At 42.5% G+C, this 23,273-nt stretch overlaps 2 long non-coding RNA genes across 2 annotated transcripts; both read right to left on the minus strand.

Moving 5' to 3' along the window:
- Positions 1-245: 245 nt before the first annotated feature.
- LOC115187176 (uncharacterized) lies at positions 246-571 on the minus strand. The gene is made up of 2 exons (XR_003875921.1): positions 397-571; positions 246-295 (listed from the first exon to the last, which is right to left on the minus strand). It is a non-coding gene; the product is annotated as an uncharacterized LOC115187176 (long non-coding RNA).
- Positions 572-16,095: 15,524 nt separating this feature from the next.
- LOC115187174 (uncharacterized) lies at positions 16,096-16,447 on the minus strand. Its single transcript, XR_003875919.1, has 2 exons — positions 16,248-16,447; positions 16,096-16,146 (listed from the first exon to the last, which is right to left on the minus strand). It is a non-coding gene; the product is annotated as an uncharacterized LOC115187174 (long non-coding RNA).
- Positions 16,448-23,273: the final 6,826 nt, after the last annotated feature.

The following is a 23,273-nucleotide window of genomic DNA, read 5'->3' on the forward strand; positions in this document are numbered from 1 at the left end:
AAATACACTGCACTGTCTTCAGCTTCTGTCAGTTTGGGAAAATGTAGATACGCCATTTTATTAGCTGCAGCATCTCCACTGACATTAAAACGCCCTTTAAAGGAATCTTCCACCGTTGGACTGGTGTTCCTCACATACCCAATGAGTTTCAGAGCAGTGTTTTGGGCTGACTGTTGGTACCACAGTATCATGTTGTAATTTGAAACAGTGTGGCTGCAGGTGAGTTGAACTTTATCTTCAGGTCCTTTTAGTATTGCAGTAGGAGTCTGGTGAACTTTGTTTGTTTGTAACAGCCCTGTGGATGAAAACAGTCAATATGAAATATACAGAATTACTCAGCATATTGACAGCAATATATTTCAGTAGTAAATCTATCTTTCATGAGGGATTTAGTACCTGTCACCCATAGTGGTAGAGTTGCTACATGTATGAGAAGCTTGATCATGTTGATGGTTCTGGAGAGAAGAGTCACATGGACAAGGAGAAAGGGTTTTCAGATAGTCAGAGATGTGATGTCATCTAGTGGGAGTGTCAAATGTATGTCAGCATCCCAAATGGCACCCTATTCCCTTTCTAGTGCACTACTTTAGATCAGAGCCCATAGGGGGGAGAGGAGAATAAGTCAATAGAGAAGGGGAGCTGAACTGAGCTGCCGGAGGGGAAGGAAATTACATCACTTTGACGTCAGAACTTGTGTTGATATTCAAGCAGATCCCTTGTTCACCTACAGGTCTCCTGTTCTACTTAAAGGTGTATTGTGGATCAAACCGGTATCTACATTGTTGAAAGGGTTTGTATTTTTTAGTCTTTAGATTTGATCTGTGTTATAGATTGTGAAGTCATCACACTAGAAATAGGCTGTAAATTGAAAAAATACTTCAGAACAGTAATACTCTGCACTGACTTCAGGTCAGAACAGTAATACACTGCACTGACATCAGGACAGAACAGTAATACACTGCACTGACTTCAGGACAGAACAGTATTACACTGCACTGACTTCAGGACAGAACAGTAATACTCTGCACTGACTTCAGGTCAGAACAGTAATACACTGCACTGACTTCAGGTCAGAACAGTAATACACTGCACTGACTTCAGGACAGAACAGTAATACTCTGCACTGACTTCAGGTCAGAACAGTAATACACTGCACTGACTTCAGGACAGAACAGTAATACACTGCACTGACTTCAGGACAGAACAGTAAAGGAGAGAGAGAGGGGAGAGAGGTAGAGAGAGAGAAGGGAGAGAGGTAGAGAGAGAGAGCGAGAGAGAGGGAGTGAGAGAGAGGGAGAGAGAGAAAGAGGAGAGACAGAGAGAGTAGTCATGTGAATCACATCTATCCAGGGGGGAGTAATGGAATATGACATTGTAACATTGCATAATGTATGTTAATGAGTGATGACTCTAAACTGTAAATACTGGTATACTGTACTAGGACAGATATCACCTTGCTTATGCCATCATCCATTTGTGTTTATTCATTGGCACTGAGTAAAAGTCAAACGTCAGATGCAGGTGTTCTGAGCCGTGGTCTAATATTACCATCAGACAGGGTTTTAGTAGAGAACAGGAGGAAGTCTACATCACTGTGTTGGCTGGCTGCACAGTAATAAACTGCACTGTGTTCAGGTCCTCTCAGACTCACTAGATGAAGATAAGCCTCTTTCCCACCGTCTCCACTCACATTGAAGTGCTTTTCAAACGATTTCTCCATGGTTATTGACTTGTAATTTGCATAACCAATGAGTTTCATAGCAGTGACTCCTGCTGACTGTTTGTACCATAGTATCATGTAGTAGTTAGGGATAGTATGGCTGCAGGTGAGTTGAACGATTCCTCCAGGTCCTTCTGTTAGTGCCACAGGCCTCTGATGAACCATGCTACTAAACAACTGCCCTGTGGACAGAGAGAGAGGAGAGAGGAGAGAGAGGAGAGAGGAGAGAGAGGAGAGAGGAGACAGAGGAGAGAGAGGAGAGAGGAGAGAGGGAGAGAGGAGAGAAGAGAGAGGGAGAGAGGAGAGAGGAGAGAGGAGAGACGGAGAGAGAGGAGAGAGGGAGAGAGGAGAGAGAGGAGAGAGGAGAGAGGGAGAGAGGAGAGAGGAGAGAGGAGAGAGAGAGGAGAGATGGAGAGAGGAGAGAGGAGAGAGGGAGAGAGAGGGAGAGAAGGTGACTGAGAAAGAGAGGAGAGATGGAGAGAGAGGAGATAAGGTGAGATAGAGAGAACGAAAAGCGAGAGAAGGTGAGAGAGAAGGAGTGAGAGAAATGATATTTTATTCAGTTTGATGACATTCGTAGAATCGTTAGGCTTCTCATCGTAAGTGATTTAATGCCTGTCACCCAGAGTGGTAGAGCTGCCAGGTGAATCAGAACTCTGAACATGATGATGAGGATGATGAATATGCTGAGGAAGACGATGATGATGAGGATGATGAATATGCTGAGGAAGACGATGATGATGAGGATGATGAAAATGCTGAGGAAGACGATGATGATGAGGATGTGATATGAGTGTCTCCTGGATGAAGCTCTGAGGTGAAAGGAGATTGGCTGTAGTAGTATCATGTTTCCTTCAGGGTGGTGGATAGTGACAGTGTTAGAGGGAGTGTCAGGAAGCCTGTACTGTAAAGCTTGCTCATAGGACCTCACTGTGAACATGACTGATTACATGATCATGACAATGAAACCATCAGACATTAGAAGAACTAGAGTTAGAGGTCCCCCTACAGTATGTGATGAGACCATGTCTTTACATATTATATTACATCCTGTTGAAATACTGGGGTTTTTGTACAGCTGTACTTGTTGTCTGTATCACTGTGTTGACTCACAGCACAGAAGTACATGCCACTGTCTCCTGCCTCCAACTTCTTCACTGTGAAAGATCCACTCTCAACTACAGTCTTCTTGGCTGAGAATTTGTCTTCACTGAAATCCCCTGAATACTCAGGTTTGGAACTGGAAGTAGTGAAGGCTACCTGCTTCATTCCCTCTCCTGGAAGCTGTCTGTACCAGTACATCTGGTTGTAGGTAGATCCCTTAGTGTGACTGCAGTTCATCTGAGCAACACTGTCTTTCAGTCCCCAGAGTATGGTGGGTATCTGAGTGACTTCACTCCCCTCAACAAGACCTGTAAGGATACAGTGAGAATGAAATCAATAGAGTTAGGTACAGTTAGACCTGAATACATCAAGACTCGTGTGAAGTGAACATATGCTTGGAAACATCAATATCTATAACTAGAGAAGACCGTCATTGTAAATAGGAATTTTGTTACGAACTTTCCTGGTTAAATAAATGAAACATTATGAAACTGTACCTGCAGCACAGAGCAGTGAGACAGTAACAGTGAAGAGAAATGTGAACATGTTTGATCACGTTATATTTGAGAGTGCTGGAAAGAGTCTGGTATCAATGTATATAAAACAAGAGGAGTGTCACATAGATGAATAGATGCCAATCAGTAGACCACGGCAGGTTCCACCATATTCAACATGTCAGTGAAGTGGGAGGGACTGATGATCTGAATACATCATGCTAATTAGTGGTTCAGACTGTAGAGACATTCACATTATTAAAGTTAGAGGTCCCCCTACAGTCCATGATGAGACCATCAGCTCTTTACATATTATATTCTATCCTATAGAGCTCGCCAGCTTCTAGTCCTAAAACACGGCAATGAGTCAGCATTTTCTACCTCTGGTTCGTTGACCGTTGCTATGGGAGAAATGAAGGGGGAAATAATGGGGTTTTGGGATAAAAGGTCTGAAGTTAAAACAGGCTTTGGAGATCTTATACGTTTTGTTCTGTGAAATAAATTAAGGATCGGACCCTTTTTTTAAATGTTCTCCTAAAATGACATACCTGAATCTAACTGCCTGTAGCTCAGGACCTGAAGCAAGGATATGCATATTATTGGTACCATTTCAAAGGAAACACTTTTAAGTTTGTGGAAATGTGAAATTAATGTAGGAGAATATAACACATTATATCTGGTAAAAGATAATACAAAAAAAACATGCGTTTTCCCCTCCCAAAAAATGTTTCATCTTTGAAATGCAAGAGAATGGCCATATCTTCAGATAGGAGTCTAGGTGTAATATAGATGTTTGCCACCAGATGGCAGTAGTGGGTTTGTAACGTTTCAGACTGATCCATTGAAGAATTACATTTCTGCACAATATTCTGTATCAAGTCTGTCAGGGGTTTGCCCAACTGTGCCATTTTGGTCAATTGATACATTTTCAAGTACATAACTATAGAGAACATAGAAAAATGATATGGTAATAACAAGTTAAAGTTTACACACTCCCAGAAATGTCATACATGATGGATCATTAGCTTATACACTAACATTCACACATCAAGATGGCCGGACGGGGTGGGTGTGGATCCAGAGACAGCAGTGGGGTCAAACTGTAGAACTTAATACTGGTTTTTATCAAACAAAACTATGCTACATTTTATCTCTGGGACCCTCAGGATGACCAATCAGAGCAAGATTACTGAATGTAAGTACATAATTTACCTTCAGAGGAGAATGTATCAAACCAGTTGCCGTGATAAAAGTGTTTTGTTGTTGTGGACTCTCCTCAAACAATAGCATGGTATTTTTTCACTGTAATTGCTACTGTTAATTGGACACTGCAGTTAGATTAACAAGAATGTAAGTTTTCTACCGATATTATACATGTCTATTTCTCGGAAAGTTGGATGGTGCATACAACGTCATTCTAGTCACATTAGAGCACAATAGCGACAACTGTGTTATGTTTGGGGCAAATCCAATAAAACACATTACTGAGTACAACTATCCATATTTTCAAGCATAGTGGTGGCTGCATCATGTTATGCGAATGCTTGTAATATTTAAGGACTGGTGAGTTTCTTAGGATAAAAATACAGTGTGGAGCTAAGCAGTCGCAAAATCTTAGAGAAAAATGTGGTTCAGTCTCCTTTTCACCAAACACTGGGAGCTGAAACATACCTTTCAGCAGTACAATAACTGAAAACACAAGTCCAAATCTACACTGGAGTCGCTTTGCTTACCAAGAATACAGAGAATGTTCCTGAGAAGCAAAGCTACAGTTTTGACATAAATCTGCATGAAAATCTATAGCAAGACCTGAAAATGGTTGTCTAGCATTGATTAACATGACGATGCAAAGTGATGCCGAAACGTTGGTAAATCCCCAATAAATTATTGGGAGCTTATATATGGAGTGTGTGACTCTCTTTATTTTGATAGCAATGATTAACAACCAATTTGACAGAGCTTGAAGAATTTTGAAAATAATAATAATGGGCAAAAATTGCACATTCCAGGTGTGGAAAGCTCTTAGAGACGTACCTAGAAAGATTCACAGCTGTAACTGCTGCAAAAGGTGCTTCTACATAGTATTGATTCACAGGTGTGGATACTTATGTAAATTAAATACTTATAAAACATGTTTTCACTTTGTCATTAAGGGGTAATGTGTATAGATGGGTGAACAAATATATTTATGTAGTCCATTTTGAATTCAGGTTCTCACACAACAAAATGTGGAAGAAGTTAAGGGGTATAAATACTTTCTGAAGGCACTGTAGCTTTAACGTTCGGTGGTATGGCATACATAACCATACCATCTGCATACAGATTAATATGAAGGGATTTAATACAAATACCAATATTATTAATATGAATAGTAAAGAGAACTGGTCCCAATCCTGACCCCTGTGGTACACCTAATAACTAGACTCAACACCATCAGAACGCACACATTGTGTCTTGTCTGTCAGAAAGCTCTTAACTTCTTGGGGCTATGTGGGACGTTAGCGTGCCACCCGTGGCGCACCCTATCAACAGCAGGTGCATTTCAAGAGCGGCAAATTTGAAACCAAATAAATGTCAAAATTCAAATTTCTCAAACATACAACTAACTTACAGCCTTTGAAAGATAAACATCTTCTTAATCTAACCACGTTTACCGATTTCAAAAAGGTTTTACGGGGAAAGCATAAAGTTAGGTTATGTTAGGAGAGTACATTGACAATAGCTGTGTGTAGTGTATTGTCGATTCAAAGACAGGCGTCACCAAAACCATAAAATCAGCTAAAATTATGCACTAACCTTTTACAATCTCCATCAGATGACACTCCTAGGACATTATGTTAGACAATGCATGCATTTTTAGTTCTATCAAGTTCATATTTATATCTAAAAACAGTGTTTTACTATGGCGTTGATGTTCAGGAAATCGTTTCCCTCCAATACCGGCAGTCAAGTCATGACAACAAAATAATTAATTAATATTAGAAAACATTGGTAAAATATTATATTGTCATTCAAAGAATTATAGATTTACATCTCTTGAACGCAATGGACTTGCCAGATTTAAAATTAACCTTACTGGGAAATCACACTTTGCAATAATCTGAGCACTGCGCCAGAAAAATACGCATTGCGATACAGACTAACCGCCATGTTGGAGAGATCTAAAATCGAAAATACTATGTAAATAATCCATTACCTTTGATTCTCTTCATCAGATGTCACTTCCAAAGAATCCCAGGTCCATAACGAATGTAGTTTTGTTCAAAAAAGCTCATCATTTATGTCCAAAAACCTCCGTGTTGTAGCACATGATCTAAGCCAGCCGGACTTCACTTCACTTCAAGAACGGAAAAAATATATTTTCGTTCGTTCAAACATGTCAAACGTTGTATCGCATAAATCATTAGGGCCTTTTTTAACCAGAACATGAATAAAATTCAAGGCGGACCATTGGGTTCACTTTTAAAACGTTTCGGAATGAGAGTACCCACCATCAAATCGCACGCCAGGTGTCTAATGGGCCATCGCCGTTCCAACGCTCTTCTTCAGTCAGATCTCACTGTAGAACACTCCAAACACTTTGTAAAGGCTGGGGACATCTTGTGGAAGCAATAGGAAGTGCCAAAATATTCCTCCTTCCCTTTGTTTTTCAATGGTATAGGCTTAAAGTCAATTCAACACATCAGGTATCCACTTCCTGTCAGAATCTGTCTCAGGGTTTTGCCTTCCAAATGAGTTCTGTTATACTCACAGACACCATTCAAACAGTTTTTGAAACTTTAGGGTGTTTTCTATCCAAACCTGAACAATAATATGCATATTCTATCTTCTGAGTTGGTGTAATAGGCAGTTAAAAATGGGCACATATTTTTTCAAAAATTCTCAATACTGCCCCCTATACCCTAACAGGTTAAACCATTTGCAAGACTTATTGTCCAGGCCCATTTCAAATCATTTTTGAATGAGTAGGGAATGTTCAATGGTGTTGAATGCCTTGGAAAGGTCTAGAAATATGGCAGCACAATGATTTTTATGAACTATGCATTTTAAATCATCATCTAAAACAAGCATAACAGCTGAAACAGCGTTGCCAAAGATATTAGAGAAAGGAGGTAGGAATCCCATTGGTGTACCAAACGCCCCACCCAGCAGACTATCGACCAATCGCGTTCATGTTGTTATGCTGCGTCACGCGGTTGCTAAACTAAACATCACGCAAACCCTTCTCAAAGTCAGAATATGAGATGAGAAACTTTCCTATTTTCCTCGAAAGTATGTAATGTCTCGATTCCAAAGCTATACAATATTAGAGATATCAAGTTTATTATCTGTAATGTTGTACTGCTTGTTGACGTTCATGCTTATGTATACCCCATCATGGTAGATATCCCAGCTAACACAGTGGATCTGGGCCGATTCCAGCTGAGAGTAAGACTCGGCCGATGTCATGTGGCCCAAGTCTGGGCCGCCTTCGGCAGTATTACTTATGGCTAGGATGTGGGGATTGAACTCGGGCCGACTCCGGTGTGAGTTATCTTCTTATGGGCAGGTGGGATGGTAGCGTCCCTCCTGGCCAGCATCCGTTGAATTTGCAGAGTGCGAAATTCTAACTACAGTATTATAAATATTAAACTTTCATAAAAACACAAGTGTAATACATCCAAATATAACTTAACTTCTTGTTAATCCAGCCGTGGTGTCAGATTTCAAAAAGGCTGTACGGCGAAAGCAAACCATGCGATTATCTGAGGACAGCTCAGGACAGCAATCTGAGGATATCTGAGGAGGCTCCCTGCATACAAACACATGAAAAACATATTTCAACCAGGCAGGTGCGACACGAAAGTCAGAAATTGCGATATAAAAAACGCTTTTCATCCGGATGTCAAAATACTGCCCACTACCCAAGAGAGGTTATCTGGCCCAAATGTATTACTTGGGTCTCTGGCGGATTCCGGTGTGAGTTATCTGGCCCAAATGTATTACTTGGGGCACGGGCCAATGTGGCTACTCTCTGGCAGATGATTACACGGTCTGCTTTATATAATTAACATTTCATTATTTATTTATCCATATTTTCTCATTGTTTCTGTAATCAAAAAATACATTTAACATTTAAAAATAAATTTCTTTAACCTCTCTAGGGCCGGCGGGACGAAATCGTCCCACCTACGTAACAGCCAGTGGAATCCTGTGGCGCGTTATTCAAATACCTTAGAAATGCTATTACTTCAATTTCTCAAACATATGACTATTTTACAGCATTTTAAAGACAAGACTCTCGTTAACCTGTTTGGGTATAGGGGGCAGTATTGAGAATTTTTGAAAAAATATGTGGCCATTTTTAACTGCCTATTACACCAACTCAGAAGCTAGAATATGCATATTATTGTTCAAACAGTTTTAGAAACTTTAGGGTGTTTTCTATCCAAAGCCAATAATTATATGCATATTCTAGTAACTGGGCAGGAGTAGTAACCAGATTAAATCGGGTACAATTTTTATCCGGCCGTGTAAATACTGCCCCCTAGCCCTAACAGGATATGTCCTGTGTAGTATTTTAGTATTTTGATACTTTGTGTAATGCAATTGATAAGCATTAAGAACTTTGTGGATGGAGTCTCCTGAGTGGTACAGCGGTCTAAGACACTGCATCGTAGTGCAAACTGTGTTGCTACAGATGCTGATTTGAGACCCTTGACGGCCACGACCAGGAGACCCATGAGGAGACGCACAATTGGCTCAGCGTTGTCCGAGTTAGGGGAGGGTTTGGATGGCAGGGATGTCCTTGTACCATCACGCTGTAGCGACTCTTGTAGCGGGCCGGGCGCACACACGTTCACCAGGTGTATGTTGTTTCCTCCGACACAAAATGTTTTATTGTGGATATGTATAAAATTATAAAAGTAATATTTTAATTACTAAATTGGGTAAATTTGAATACAATCATTTAAATTTGCATTTGGTCGCTTCTGGGGGGATTCTGGAAAGATGCCGGCCATGTCGGCTTAAATCCGGTAGACGGATACGGCGTAATATACTTTTGCCGATTCTTCAATGCCAGCTGGGATATTAGAGCAGCTTCACCTGCTGATACCACAGTATGGTGTTGTAGCTGGGGAGAGTGTGTTCCACCTGCTGATACCACAGTATGGTGTTGTAGCTGGGGAGAGTGTGTTCCACCTGCTGATACCACAGTATGGTGTTGTAGCTGGGGAGAGTGTGTTCCACCTGCTGATACCACAGTATGGTGTTGTAGCTGGGGAGAGTGTGTTCCACCTGCTGATACCACAGTATGGTGTTGTAGCTGGGGAGAGTGTGTAAACAGGACAGGACAGCAGTTTCTCCAGAACTCTGAAATACTGAAGATGGAGACTGAAGAACGCTGGAACAGAGGAGTTCACCTGTTACAGAAGAGGAGAGAGAGACCTGTTTGTTATAACCACTGTAGTCATTGAGGAAATATATGGAATTATAGATTATTTTAGATGGTATCTAATCTGTGTTCAAGAATAATGAAGAGATTCACGTTCAGAGGTGAAAAATATCCAACAGTTAAAGATTCATAGTTCAACACTGAGTCAAGATGAACATTCAAAGGACATGGATCTTCAACTCTCAGACTCCTTACTACATACCATCGTTTACTGTGGTACTGTGTCTGGTGAGTCCACATGGATTTGTTGAGCTGTAACTCCACCTACAGGAAAGACATGATATCATACCATACTGTATCATGGTCTCCTGTATATCAGAGGGAACCTCTCCTTTCTGTTAGACCAGCTGGTGAGTGTTTTGGCATTGAATCAGAGTCAGATACAGTGTGATGTTAATACAGGTGTGATTAGTCTACAGTACACCAGGGAGGAGGTTTTTGTAGAGCAGAGAGGGAGATCTGATGCACTGTGTAAACTAGCAGCACAGTAATACACAGCACTGCTATTTGGAGTTAGTTGATTGATGGTTAAGGTGCTGGTACCACCTGCATTAGCATCTCCTTCTATATCAAATCCAGCCTCAGGATATCCAGCTTTCAATAGCATGTATCCTAAAAACACTAATTCTCTGTAGTTGGATTGCTTGTACCAGAGGATACGATTATAGCTTGATATACTATGTGAACACTCCGTCTTAGCCGACTTTCCCTGGTTCTTGTACAGGGATGCAGGACTCTGGTGAACCTGGTTACTGAGAGAAGAACCTGGAGAACGAGACAGAGAGCGAGAGAGAGAGAGAGAGAGAGAGAGAGAGAGAGAGAGAGAGAGAGAGAGAGAGAAAGAAAAAGGTGAAACAACATATAAAGAAACATATTGACCTGAAAGATAAAAAAACTATCAATTGAGGATATTAGTAGTTGATGAAATCAATGATCTGAATACCTGCAGCCCAGGCTGTGTAACCCATGGTGATGGAGATAAGAATTCTGATCATGTTGACTCACTGTTAAGGAGACAGAAAGAATGAGACAGACAAACCACTCCACATGAATTAGAGGTGGCTTCTCATCAACTCATCTCAGTGATCTTATAGAGCCTCCTTATGAGAACATCTTAAACATCAGAGACCTGAGATGAACCCTGCAGGAGGAGTCTATGTGGGACAGGAAGCAGGGTTTAGTAGAGCAGAGAGGGATATCTGATGCACTGCTATCTGGAGTTAGTTGATTGATGTTTAAAGGAAATATTCACCAATTTTGAATGTTTATTATTTTTGTTTATCTCTGAGTGAGGTCTTATCAATGCCATGGGTCATTTCATGTGTTAATGTTGTCGTGAAGTTGTATTAGTTAATGTGACGACTGTTGCTCATCAAATGATTAACAGTTTATAATTGCGTGATTAAATGAATCAAGCAATGAATCAAGCAATTATTAACTCATTAACCTGGGGCACCATGGGAAAATTAGTTTTACTGAGTTTCTATTTCCCAAATTAACTCATAGAATATCAGAATATCGATTTTACAACAGTCGCTAATTAATCAATTTCCTCTAATGTCTCATTTCTAAACGTCGCATAATCCGGGAATCTGCACGAACCCGGGCTCCACCAACGAGTTTACCACACCAATCTTAGTTGATTATTTATTTACTAGCAAGCTAAAATGATGATAAAAATACACATACACAAAACACAGTCTAGGCTATTGATTAGGACTTAGTATAACGGGCCAACACACTATGGCGCATTACCCAAAATGGGGATTTAAAAGAGAGAGAAACAAAGAAAGTACACGAGAGAAATATACATTTGCGTTCATTTGTCAGCTATGCTTATTTAAAACCTAGCCTTCCCCCGAACTGCCGCTCTTATGGGTCAGAATATAATGATGTAATTACGTGTTGGAGGTCTCAAAAGGGAAGCTCCGCGTGGGTCGCTTAGGCTTCTCAATGATGCACTTCTCCGGCGCAACTCTCTGGTTGTCCTCACGATGTCAGTGTCCTTCTTGGCTTAATGGTCTGACTTCTCCCCCTTTCTCTGATAGTGTCGTCTGAGGACAGACAGCTCTGTAGCTCAGAGCTCACAGCTTAGAAATGAAACAGCGTAGATACCACGATTCGATGAAGATTGGAGGCTAGGTGGTTCGGCTTGAATTCACCCGCGTAGACACAGCTACTCATCCATAGCTTGTGTAGAAAATGATTCCTTTGTCTTCAACCTTGTGTTTTATTTTGGGGTTCGTTGACCATTTAGACCGTGGCTGCAGCCTGGGGTCAGTTAATCTAATATCTTAATTCTTCAGTCTCCTGTCTTATACCCTCGGGTCAGAAGTGGGCGTCGCCGCCTTTAGGGCAATTCTCTGGGCGTACCAAGTTAAGGGACAAGGCCTAGATTTTACTCCAATCCAATTTTAGACACTAACTTCACATGTCATCTTTACCAAAACATTCTCTTTGATTTGGATATTTTCCACACAACGTACAATGTATAAACATCAGGCATATACTTGGAAAACTCTTAAAGGTACAATGTTTTCATAATAACGTCCTCTGTTGACCTTTAATAATAAAACAAAAATGACATACATTTTCATATTCCATCTATCGTTATGACCACCATTGTGGCTGACGGAAACCATTGTTCCAAAGTCCAATTTATTGCATGTTTAATGTTCTGAGGCCAGTTCTCCATAGTGAGGACAAATGAATTTCTCTGTGGTCTAAGACTATCATGGGCATGAGGGGTCATAAAACCCCCACATCTTCAGACCCCTAGATCTCTCCTCCTCTGTTGGGGGTTGAAAGATACCCTGTAGGATTGTGGTCTCCTGTAACCTGACCTGATCAGGACAGTCATGTTATATTATTTTTGTGGATCTCTGAGTGAGGTCTTATTAAAGCCATGGGTCATTTCATGTTTTAATGTGTATCTGAGTTATTTGCAGTCAAGCAGTCAGACATTCGTCTGGTATGACGTAGTACTGTGATAAAGAGATAAAGAGTGGCCAACCTCCCGGCCCTCTCAGTGGACCCTATGATCACTCGTCTACACAGCTGATGCCTCCCGGACTCTTCACTAACACGACTAGAAGCCACTACATCACCGGATTCCTGCCGTAAGCTCTGGACCTTTGCATCGGATCATCGCTGCTAGCTAGCTGCTACCGAGTGGCTATAGTGGCTATCGCCCTTGTCCCGAAACTTGCACCAGTTAGCCGTGAGCCAAGCGCATCTCCTGGCTAGCAAACAAAATTACTACAACCACAATACTTCTTTCGCTAACTGGCCTGGACCCTTTGTCGACACGAAGCCCTGCCGTTCCACCATGACTGGTCTGCCGACGTAACTCCGTCCGCTGTGCCCCCATCCGACCTTTGCCTGACGTCGGAGCTGGCGCTTCTACTAGCCCCGGCCTGCTAACTTTAAACGCTGTGTCTCCCGCTTGCTAGGTAGTAATGACTACCCAGCGGCTTCCCTGTTTCATCTATTGCTGTTCACTGGACCCTATGATCACTTGGCTACATAGCTGATGCCTGCTGGACTGTTCATTAAATACCGGTACTCAGTTTTGTTTATTTTCTGTTTATCTGTCGGCCCCAGCCCCGAACTCAGGGCCAGTGTGAAGTTAACAGACCCTCTCTGCCCATTCATCGCCATTTTACCTGTTGTTGTTGTCTTAGCTGATTAGCTGTTGTTGTCTTACCCTTTGTTATCTTAGCTAGCTCTCCCAATCAACACCTTTTATTGCTTTATGCCTCGCATTATGTCTCTTTTAAATGTCAATATGCCTTGTATATTGTTGTTTAGGATAGTTATCATTGTTTTAGTTTACTGCGGAGCCCCTAGTCCCACTCAACATGCCTCTGATACCTACTTTGTCCCACCTCCCAGCAATCCTCAAGTCTCTACCACTCAGCCATCCTCAAGTCTCCACCACTCAGCCGTCCTCAGGTCTCTACCACTCAGCCGTCCTCAGGTCTCTACCACTCAGCCATCCCCAGGTCTCTACCACTCAGCCGTCCTCAGGTCTCTACCACTCAGCCGTCCACAGGTCTGTACCACTCAGCCGTCCTCATGTCTCTACCACTCAGCCATCCTCAGGTCTCTACCACTCAGCCGTCCTCAGGTCTCAACCACTCAGCCGTCCTCAGGTCTCTACCACTCAGCCACACGCACTGATACTGACACTCTTCACATACACACATATACATATACACACACTCATTCACCCATGCTCAGTCACTCAATACAGTATGTAGCCCTTGTATCAGATGATGTCTGGACAGAAAAAGTATGACACGCCATATTCTTTTTGTCCAGACAGCATCAGATACATGGTCTACACATATGGAGACAGAGGGTCACCAGGCCCAGGCCCCCAAGGGCTCTCCCGTACCGCATTCCCTGGCCCAGGCCCCCAGAGGCTCTCCCGTACCACATTCCCTGGCCCAGACCCCCTAGGGCCCTCCCATACCACATTCCCTGGCCCAGACCTCAAAAGGGCCCTCCCGTACCAAATCAAATGAAACGTATCTATATTGCCCTTCTTACATCAGCTGATATCTCAAAGTGCTGTACAGAAACCCAGCCTAAAACCCCAAACAGCAAGCAATGCAGGTGTAGAAGCACGGTGGCTAGGAAAAACTCCCTAGAAAGGCCAAAACCTAGGAAGAAACCTAGAGAGGAACCAGGCTATGAGGGGTAGCCAGTCCTCTTCTGCCTGTGCCGGGTGGAGATTATAACAGCACATGGCCTAGATGTTCAAATGTTCATAAATGACCAGCATGGTCAAAAATAATAATCATAGTAGTTGTCGAGGGTGCAACAAGTCAGTAACACAAGAGTAAGTGTCAGTTGGCTTTTCATAGCCGATCTTTGAGAGTATCTCTACCGCTCCTGCTGTCTCTAGAGAGTTGAAAACAGTAGGTTTGGGACAGGTAACACGTCCGGTGAATAGGTCAGGGTTCCATAGCTGCAGGCAGAACAGTTGGAACTGGAGCAGCAGCACGGCCAGGTGAACTGGGGACAGCAAGGAGTAATCAAGCCAGGTAGTCCTGAGGCATGGTCCTAGGGCTCAGGTCCTCCGAGAGAGAGAAAGAAAGAAAGAAAGAAAGAAAGAGAGAAAGAGAGAATTAGAGAGAGCATATTTAAATTCACACAGGACACCGGAAAAGATAAGAGAAATACAACAGATGTGACAGACTGACCCTAGCCCCCGACACATAAACTACTGCATCATAAATACTGGAGGCTGAGACAGGAGGCGTCAGGAGACACTGTGGCCCCATCCGATGAAACCCCCGGACTGGGCCAAACAGGTAGGATATAACCCCACCCACTTTGCCAAAGCACAGCCTCCACACCACTGGAGGGATATCTCCAACCACCAACATACCATCCCGGGACAAGGCCGAGTATAGCTCACAAAGATCTCCGCCATGGCACAGTCCAAGGGGGGGCGCCAACCCAGACAGGAAGACCACGTCAGTGACTCAACCCACTCAAGTGACGCACCCCTCCCAGGGACGGCATGGAAGAACACCAGTAAGCCAGTGACTCAGCCCCGTAAAAGGGGTAGAGGCAGAGAATCCCAGTGGAAAGAGGGGAAACCAGCCAGGCAGAGACAGCAAGGGCTGTAGGTCCAGACACCCAGAGGCCCTCCCATACCACATTCCCTGGCCCAGACCTCAAAAGGGCCCTTCCATACCACATTCCCTGGTCCAGGCAGCCATACTGTCCCACACACATTTAGAAACATCTGAATCCCAAATGACACCCTATTCCCTATATAGGGCACAAATTTTGACCAGGCCCCATAGAATGCCACGATACAGCATCTTCTAAATGTGTGTTGAGAAACACTCCCTCCTGCTGGAGAACTGAGGAAGTGCACCTAACCATCTAAACTAGACACTTATAACAGTATCATTACCATCTGTTTGATATCAAATGGTTCATAGCAAAGTGTTGTTGAAGTGGTTGAAGACAGGTGCAGGTGTATAGAGCTGTAGTCAGTATTATATGAGAGGATCAGAGAGGGTTTTTGTAGAGGAGAGAGGGTATAGCGAAACACTGTGCTTCACTAGCAGCACAGAAATACACTGCACTGTCTTCAGCTTCTGTCAGTTTGGGAAAATGTAGATACGCCATTTTATTAGCTGCAGCATCTCCACTGACATTAAAACGCCCTTTAAAGGAATCTTCCACCGTTGGACTGGTGAATCTCACATACCCAATGAGTTTCAGAGCAGTGTTTTGGGCTGACTGTTGGTACCACAGTATCATGTCGTATCTTGTATCAGTGTGGCTGCAGGTGAGTTGAACTTTATCTTCAGGTCTTTTTAGTATTGCAGTAGGAGTCTGGTGAACTTTGTCTGTTTGTGACAGCCCTGTGGATGAAAACAGACAATATGAAATATACAGTATTACTCAGCATATTGACAACAATATATTTCAGTAGTAAATCTATCTTTCATGAGGGATTTAGTACCTGTCACCCATAGTGGTAGAGTTGCTACATGTATGAGAAGCTTGATCATGTTGATGGTTCTGGAGAGAAGAGTCACATGGACAAGGAGAAAGGGTTTTCAGATAGTCAGAGATGTCATGTCATCTAGTGGGAGTGTCAAATGTATGTCAGCATCCCAAATGGCACCCTATTCCCTTTCTAGTGCACTACTTTAGACCAGAGCCCATAGGGGGGAGAGGAGAATAAGTCAATAGAGAAGGGGAGCTGAACTGAGCTGCCGGAGGGGAAGGAAATTACATCACTTTGACGTCAGAACTTGTGTTGATATTCAAGCAGATCCCTTGTTCACCTACAGGTCTCCTGTTCAACTTAAAGGTGTATTGTGGAACATATCGGTATCTACGTTTTTGAAAGGGTCTGTATTTTTTAGTCTTTAGATTTGATCTGAGCTTTAGATTCTGAAGTCTTCACACTAGAAATTGGCTGTAATAATACACTGCACTGACTTCAGGTCAGAACAGTGAGGGAGGGAGAGAAGGATAGAGGGGAGATAGAGAGAGTAGTCATGTGTGATGTAGAGTTCCTCCTGTTCTCTACTAAAACCCTGTCTGATGGTAATATTAGACCACGGCTCAGAACACCTGCAAGAGGGGAGAGAGATAGAGAGATTAGTCATGTGAATCACATCTATCCAGGGGGGAGAAATGGAATATCACATTGTAACATTGCATAATATATGTTAATGAGTGATGACTCTAAACTGTAAATACTGGTATACTGCACTAGGACAGATATCACCTTGCTTATGCCATCATCCATCTGTGTTTATTCATTGGCACTGAGTCAAAGTCAAACCTCAGATGCAGGTGTTCTGAGCCGTGGTCTAATATTACCATCAGACAGGGTTTTAGTAGAGAACAGGAGGAACTCTACATCACTGTGTTGGCTGGCTGCACAGTAATAAACTGCACTGTGTTCAGGTCCTCTCAGACTCACTAGATGAAGATAAGCCTCTTTCCCACCGTCTCCACTCACATTGAAGTGCTTTTCAAACGATTTCTCCATGGTTATTAACTTGTAATTTGCATAACCAATGAGTTTCATAGCAGTGTCTCCTGCTGACTGTTTGTACCATAGTATCATGTAGTAGTTAGGGATAGTATGGCTGCAGGTGAGTTGAATGTTTCCTCCAGGTCCTTCTGTTAGTGCCACAGGCCTCTGGTGAACCATGCTACTAAACAACTGCCCTGTGGACAGAGAGAGAGGAGAGAGAGGAGAGAGAGGAGAGAGGGAAAGAGGAGAGAGGAGAGAGGAGAGAGGGAGAGAGGAGAGAATAGAGAGAGGGAGAGATGGATAGAGGAGAGGAGAGAGGGAGAGAGGGGAGAGGAGAGAGGAGAGAGGGAGAGAGAGGAGAGAAGGAGAGAGGAGAGGGAGGAGAGAGAGGAGAGAGAGGAGAGAGGAGAGAGAGGAGAGAGGGAGGAGAGAGGAGAGAGGAGAGAGGAGAGAGGAGAGAGAGAGGAGAGAGGAGAGAAGAGAGGGAGAGAGGAGAGAATAATATATAAGATAAGGTGAGAAAGAGAGAGAAGGAGTGAGAGAAAGGATATTTTATTCAGTTTGATGACATTTGTAGAATCGTTAGGCTTCTCATCATAAGTGATTTAATACCTGTTACCCAGAGTGGTAGAGCTGACAGGTGAATCAGAACTCTGAACATGATGATGAGGATGATGAAGATGCTGAGGAAGACGATGATGAAGAGGATGATGAATATGCTGAGGAAGACGATGATGATGAAGATGGTGAATATGCTGAGGAAGACTATGATGATGAGGATGTGACATGAGTGTCTCCTGGATGAAGCTCTGAGGTGAAAGGAGATTGGCTGTAGTAGTATCATGTTTCCTTCAGGGTGGTGGATAGTGACAGTGTTAGAGGGAGTGTCAGGAAGCCTGTACTGTAAAGCTTGCTCATAGGACCTCACTGTGAACATGACTGATTACATGATCATGACAATGAAACCATCAGACATTAGAAGAACTAGAGTTAGAGGTCCCCCTACAGTATGTGATGAGACCATCTCTTTACATATAATATTACATCCTGTTGAAATACTGGGGTTTTTGTACAGCTGTACTTGTTGTCTGTATCACTGTGTTGACTCACAGCACAGAAGTACATGCCGCTGTCTCCTGTCTCCAACTTCTTCACTGTGAAAGATCCACTCTCAGCTACAACCTTAACAACTGGATATTTGTCTTCACTGAAGTCTCCATAGTCTGGTCTGCTATAACTACTTGTGTAAACTACCTGCTTCATTCCCTCTCCTGGAAGCTGTCTGTACCAGTACATCTGGTTGTAGCCAGATCCCTTAGTATGACTGCAGTTCATCAGAGCATCACTGTCTTTCAGTCCCCAGAGTATGGTGGGTATCTGAGTGACTTCACTCCCCTCAACAAGACCTGTAAGGATACAGTGAGAATGAAATCAATAGAGTTAGGTACAGTTAGACCTGAATACATCAAGACTCAGGTGAAGTGAACATATGCTTGGAAACATCAATATCTAAAACTAGAGAAGACCGTCATCGTAAATAAGAATTTTGTTCTTAACTTTCCTGGTTAAATAAATGAAACATTATGAAACTGTACCTGCAGCACAGAGCAGTGAGACAGTAACAGTGAAGAGAAATGTGAACATGTTTGATCACGTTATATGTGAGAGTGCTGGAAAGAGTCTGGTATCAATGTATATAAAACAAGAGGAGTGTCACATAGATGAATAGATGACAATCAGTAGACCACGGCAGGTTCCACCATATTCAACATGTCAGTGAAGTGGGAGGGACTGATGATCTGAGTACATCATGCTAATTAGTGGTTCAGACTGTAGAGACATTCACATTATTAAAGTTAGAGGTCCCCCTACAGTCCATGATGAGATCATCAGCTCTTTACATATTATATTCTATCCTATAGTTCCACATATTTATTTAGACTGTGAAACTTAATGCAATACAAAATAAACTGAAGGACAAAACAACAAACCGTGACGCAGACGAGAAACAAACACTACTCACAAAATATAATCACCCACAAAAACAGGTGGAACAAACATCAGCTTAAATATGACCTCCAATTAGAGACAATGATGACCAGCTGCCTCTAATTGGAGATCATATCAAACAAAACCAACATAGAAATACAAAACTAGAACCTGAACATAGAAATACAAAACATAGATAAACACCCCCTGTCACACCCTGACCTACTAAACTCTACCATAGAAAATAACAACTTACCACGGTCAGGACGTGACAAAAGTATTGATTCAGGGATGTTGATACTTATGTAAATTAGATTTTTCTGTATTTCATTTTCAATGCATCTGCAAACATTTCTAAAAACATGTTTTCTCTTTGTCTTTAAGGGCTAATGTGTGTAGATGGGTGAACAAATATATATATTTTGTCCATCTTGAATTCAGGTTCTTAAACAACAAAATGTGGACGAAGTCAATGGGTATGAATACTTTCTGAAGGCACTGTAGCTTTAACAATCGGTGCTATGGTATACATAACCATACCATCTGCATACAGATTAATATGAAGGGATTTAATACAAAGACCAATAATATTTATATGAATAGTAAAGAGAACTGGTCCCAATACTGAGCCCTGTGGTACACCTAATATTGAGGAAACTAGACTCAACACCATCAGAACACACACATTGTGTCCTGTCTGTCAGAAAGCTCTTAAACCATTTGCAAGACTTATTGTCCTGGCCCATTTCAGACAGTTTTTGAATGAGTAGGGAATGTTCAATGGTGTTGAATGCCTTGGAAAGGTCTAGAAATATGACAGCACAATGATTTTTATGATCTATGCAGTTTAAAACATCATCTAAAACAAGCACAACAGCTGAAACAGCATTGCCAAAGACATTAGAGAAAGGAGATTGGAATCCGATTGGTGTTCAAAACGCCCCACCCAGCAAACTATCAACCAATCGCGTTCATGTTGTTATGCTGCGTCATGCGGTTGCTGAACTCATTGTCACGAAATCCCTTCTCAAAGTCAGAATATGAGATGAGAAACGTTCCTATTTTCCTCGAAAGTATGTAATGTCACGATTCCATTGCTACACAATAATAGAGATATCAAGTTTATTCTCTGTAATGTTGTACTTCTTGTTGATGAAATCCATGCTTATGTATACCCCATCATCGTAGATATCCCAGCTTGCACAGTGGATCTGGGCCGATTCCAGCTGAGAGTCAGACTTGGCCGACGTCATGTGGCCGGAGTCTGGGCCGCCTTCAGCAGTATTACTTATGGTGAGGATGCGGGGATTGAACTTGGGCCGATTCCGGTGTTAGTAATCTGGCCCAAATGTATTACTTGTGGCTCGGGCTGATTGTGGCTACTCTCTGGCAGATGATTACACGGGCTGCTTTATATAATTACATTTCATTATTTATTTATCCATATTTTCTCATTGTTTCTGTGATCAAAAAATAAATGTAACATTTAAATTAAATTCTTTAAGAGTCCTAAGACTGAGTTGGTACAGATGCTGGTTCGAGACCCGTGCCGGACGCCACCGGGAAACCCATGAGGCAACGCACAATTGGCTCAGCGTCATCTGAGTTAGGGGAGGGTTTAGCCGGCAGGAATGTCCTTGTCCCATCATGCTGTTGTGACTCCTGTGGCAGGCCAAATGCATGCACGCTGACACGGTCAACAGGTGAATGGTGTTTACTCCAACACAAAATGTTTTTATGTGGATGTGTATAATTTCTATGTGTCAAATGTGTAAAAGTCATATTTAAAATGAAGAAATCGGGTAATTTTGTATACATTTATTTACATTTGCATCGGGTCGCTTCTGTGGGGATTCTGGTAAGATTCCGGCAAAGTAAGGCTGAATTCCGGTAGACGGATACGGCCCGATGTACTTGTGGAGATTCATCGTTGCTAGCTGGGATTTCAGAGCAGCTTCAGTCTCTAGGTATACCCCATCATGGTAGATATATCAGAGCAGCTTCAGTCTCTAGGTATACCCCATCATGGTAGATATATCAGAGCAGCTTCAGTCTCTAGGTATACCCCATCATGGTAGATATATCAGAGCAGCTTCAGTCTCTAGGTTTACCCCATCATGGTAGATATATCAGAGCAGCTTCAGTCTCTAGGTTTACCCATCATGGTAGATATATCAGAGCAGCTTCAGTCTCTAGGTTTACCCCATCATGGTAGATATATCAGAGCAGCTTCAGTCTCTAGGTTTACCCCATCATGGTAGATATATCAGAGCAGCTTCAGTCTCTAGGTTTACCCCATCATGGTAGATATGTCAGTGCAGCTTCACCTGCTGATACCACAGTATGTTGTTGTAGCTGGGGAGAGTGTGTTCCACCTGCTGATACCGCAATATGGTGTTGTAGCTGGGGAGAGTGTGTTCCACCTGCTGATTCCACAGTATGGTGTTGTAGCTGGGGAGAGTGTGTTCCACCTGCTGATACCACAGTATGGTGTTGTAGCTGGGGAGAGTGTGTTCCACCTGCTGATACCACAGTATGGTGTTGTAGCTGGGGAGAGTGTGTTCCACCTGCTGATACCACAGTATGGTGTTGTAGCTGGTGAGAGTGTGTTCCACCTGCTGATACCACAGTATGGTGTTGTAGCTGGGGAGAGTGTGAGAACAGGACAGGACAGCAGTTTCTCCAGAACTCTGAAATACTGAAGATGGAGACTGAAGAACGCTGGAACAGAGGAGTTCACCTGTTACAGAAGAGGAGAGAGAGACCTGTTTGTTATATCTACTGTAGTCATTCAGGAAATATATGGAATTATAGATTATTTTAGACGGTATCTAATCTGTGATCAAGAATAATGAAGAGATTCATGTTCAGAGGTGAATAATATCCAACAGTGAAAGATTCTTAGTTCAACACTGAGTCAAGATGAACATTCAAAAGGACATGGATCTTCAACTCTCAGACTCCTTACTACACACCATAGTTTACTGTGGTACTGTGTCTGGTGAGTCCACATGGATTTGTTGAGCTGTAACTCCACCTACAGGAAAGACATGATATCATACCATACTGTATCATGGTCTCCTGTATATCAGAGGTATCCTCCCCTTTCTGTTAGACCAGCTGGTGAGTGTCTTGGCATTGAATCAGAGTCAGATACAGTGTGATGTTAATACAGGTGTGATTAGTCTACAGTACACCAGGGAGGAGGTTTTTGTAGAGCAGAGAGGGAGATCTGATGCACTGTGTAAACTAGCAGCACAGTAATACACAGCACTGCTATTTGGAGTTAGTTGATTGATGGTTAAGGTGCTGGTACCACCTGCATTAGCATCTCCTTCTATATCAAATCCAGCCTCAGGATATCCAGCTTTCAATAGCATGTATCCTAAAAACACTAATTCTCTGTAGTTGGATTGCTTGTACCAGAGGATACGATTGTAGCCTGATATACTATGTGAACACTCCATCTTAGCCGACTCTCCCTGGTTCTTGTACAGGGATGCAGGTCTCTGGTGAACCTGGCTACTGAGAGAAGAACCTGGAGAGAGAGACAGAAAGAGGTGAAACAACATATAAAGAAACATATTCACCTGAAACATAAAACCAATCAACTGAGGAAAGTAGCAGTTGATGAAATCAATGATCTGAATACCTGCAGCCCAGGCTGTGTAACCCATGGTGATGGAGATAAGAATTCTGATCATGTTGACTCACTGTTAAGGAGACAGAAAGAATGAGACAGACAAACCACTCCACATGAATTAGAGATGGCTTCTCATGAACTCATCTCAGTGATCTTATAGAGGGATGCTGCCTCCTTATGAGAACATCTAAAAAATCAGAGACCTGAGATGAACCCTGCAGGAGGAGTCTATGTGGGACAGGAAGCAGGGTTTAGTAGAGCAGAGAGGGAGATCTGATGCACTGTTATCTGGAGTTAGTTGATTGATGGTTAAAGGAAATATTCACCCATTTTGAATGTTATATTATTTTTGTGGATCTCTG

This window comes from Salmo trutta, unplaced genomic scaffold, assembly GCF_901001165.1.
Source record: "Salmo trutta unplaced genomic scaffold, fSalTru1.1, whole genome shotgun sequence".
NCBI lineage: Eukaryota > Metazoa > Chordata > Actinopteri > Salmoniformes > Salmonidae > Salmo > Salmo trutta.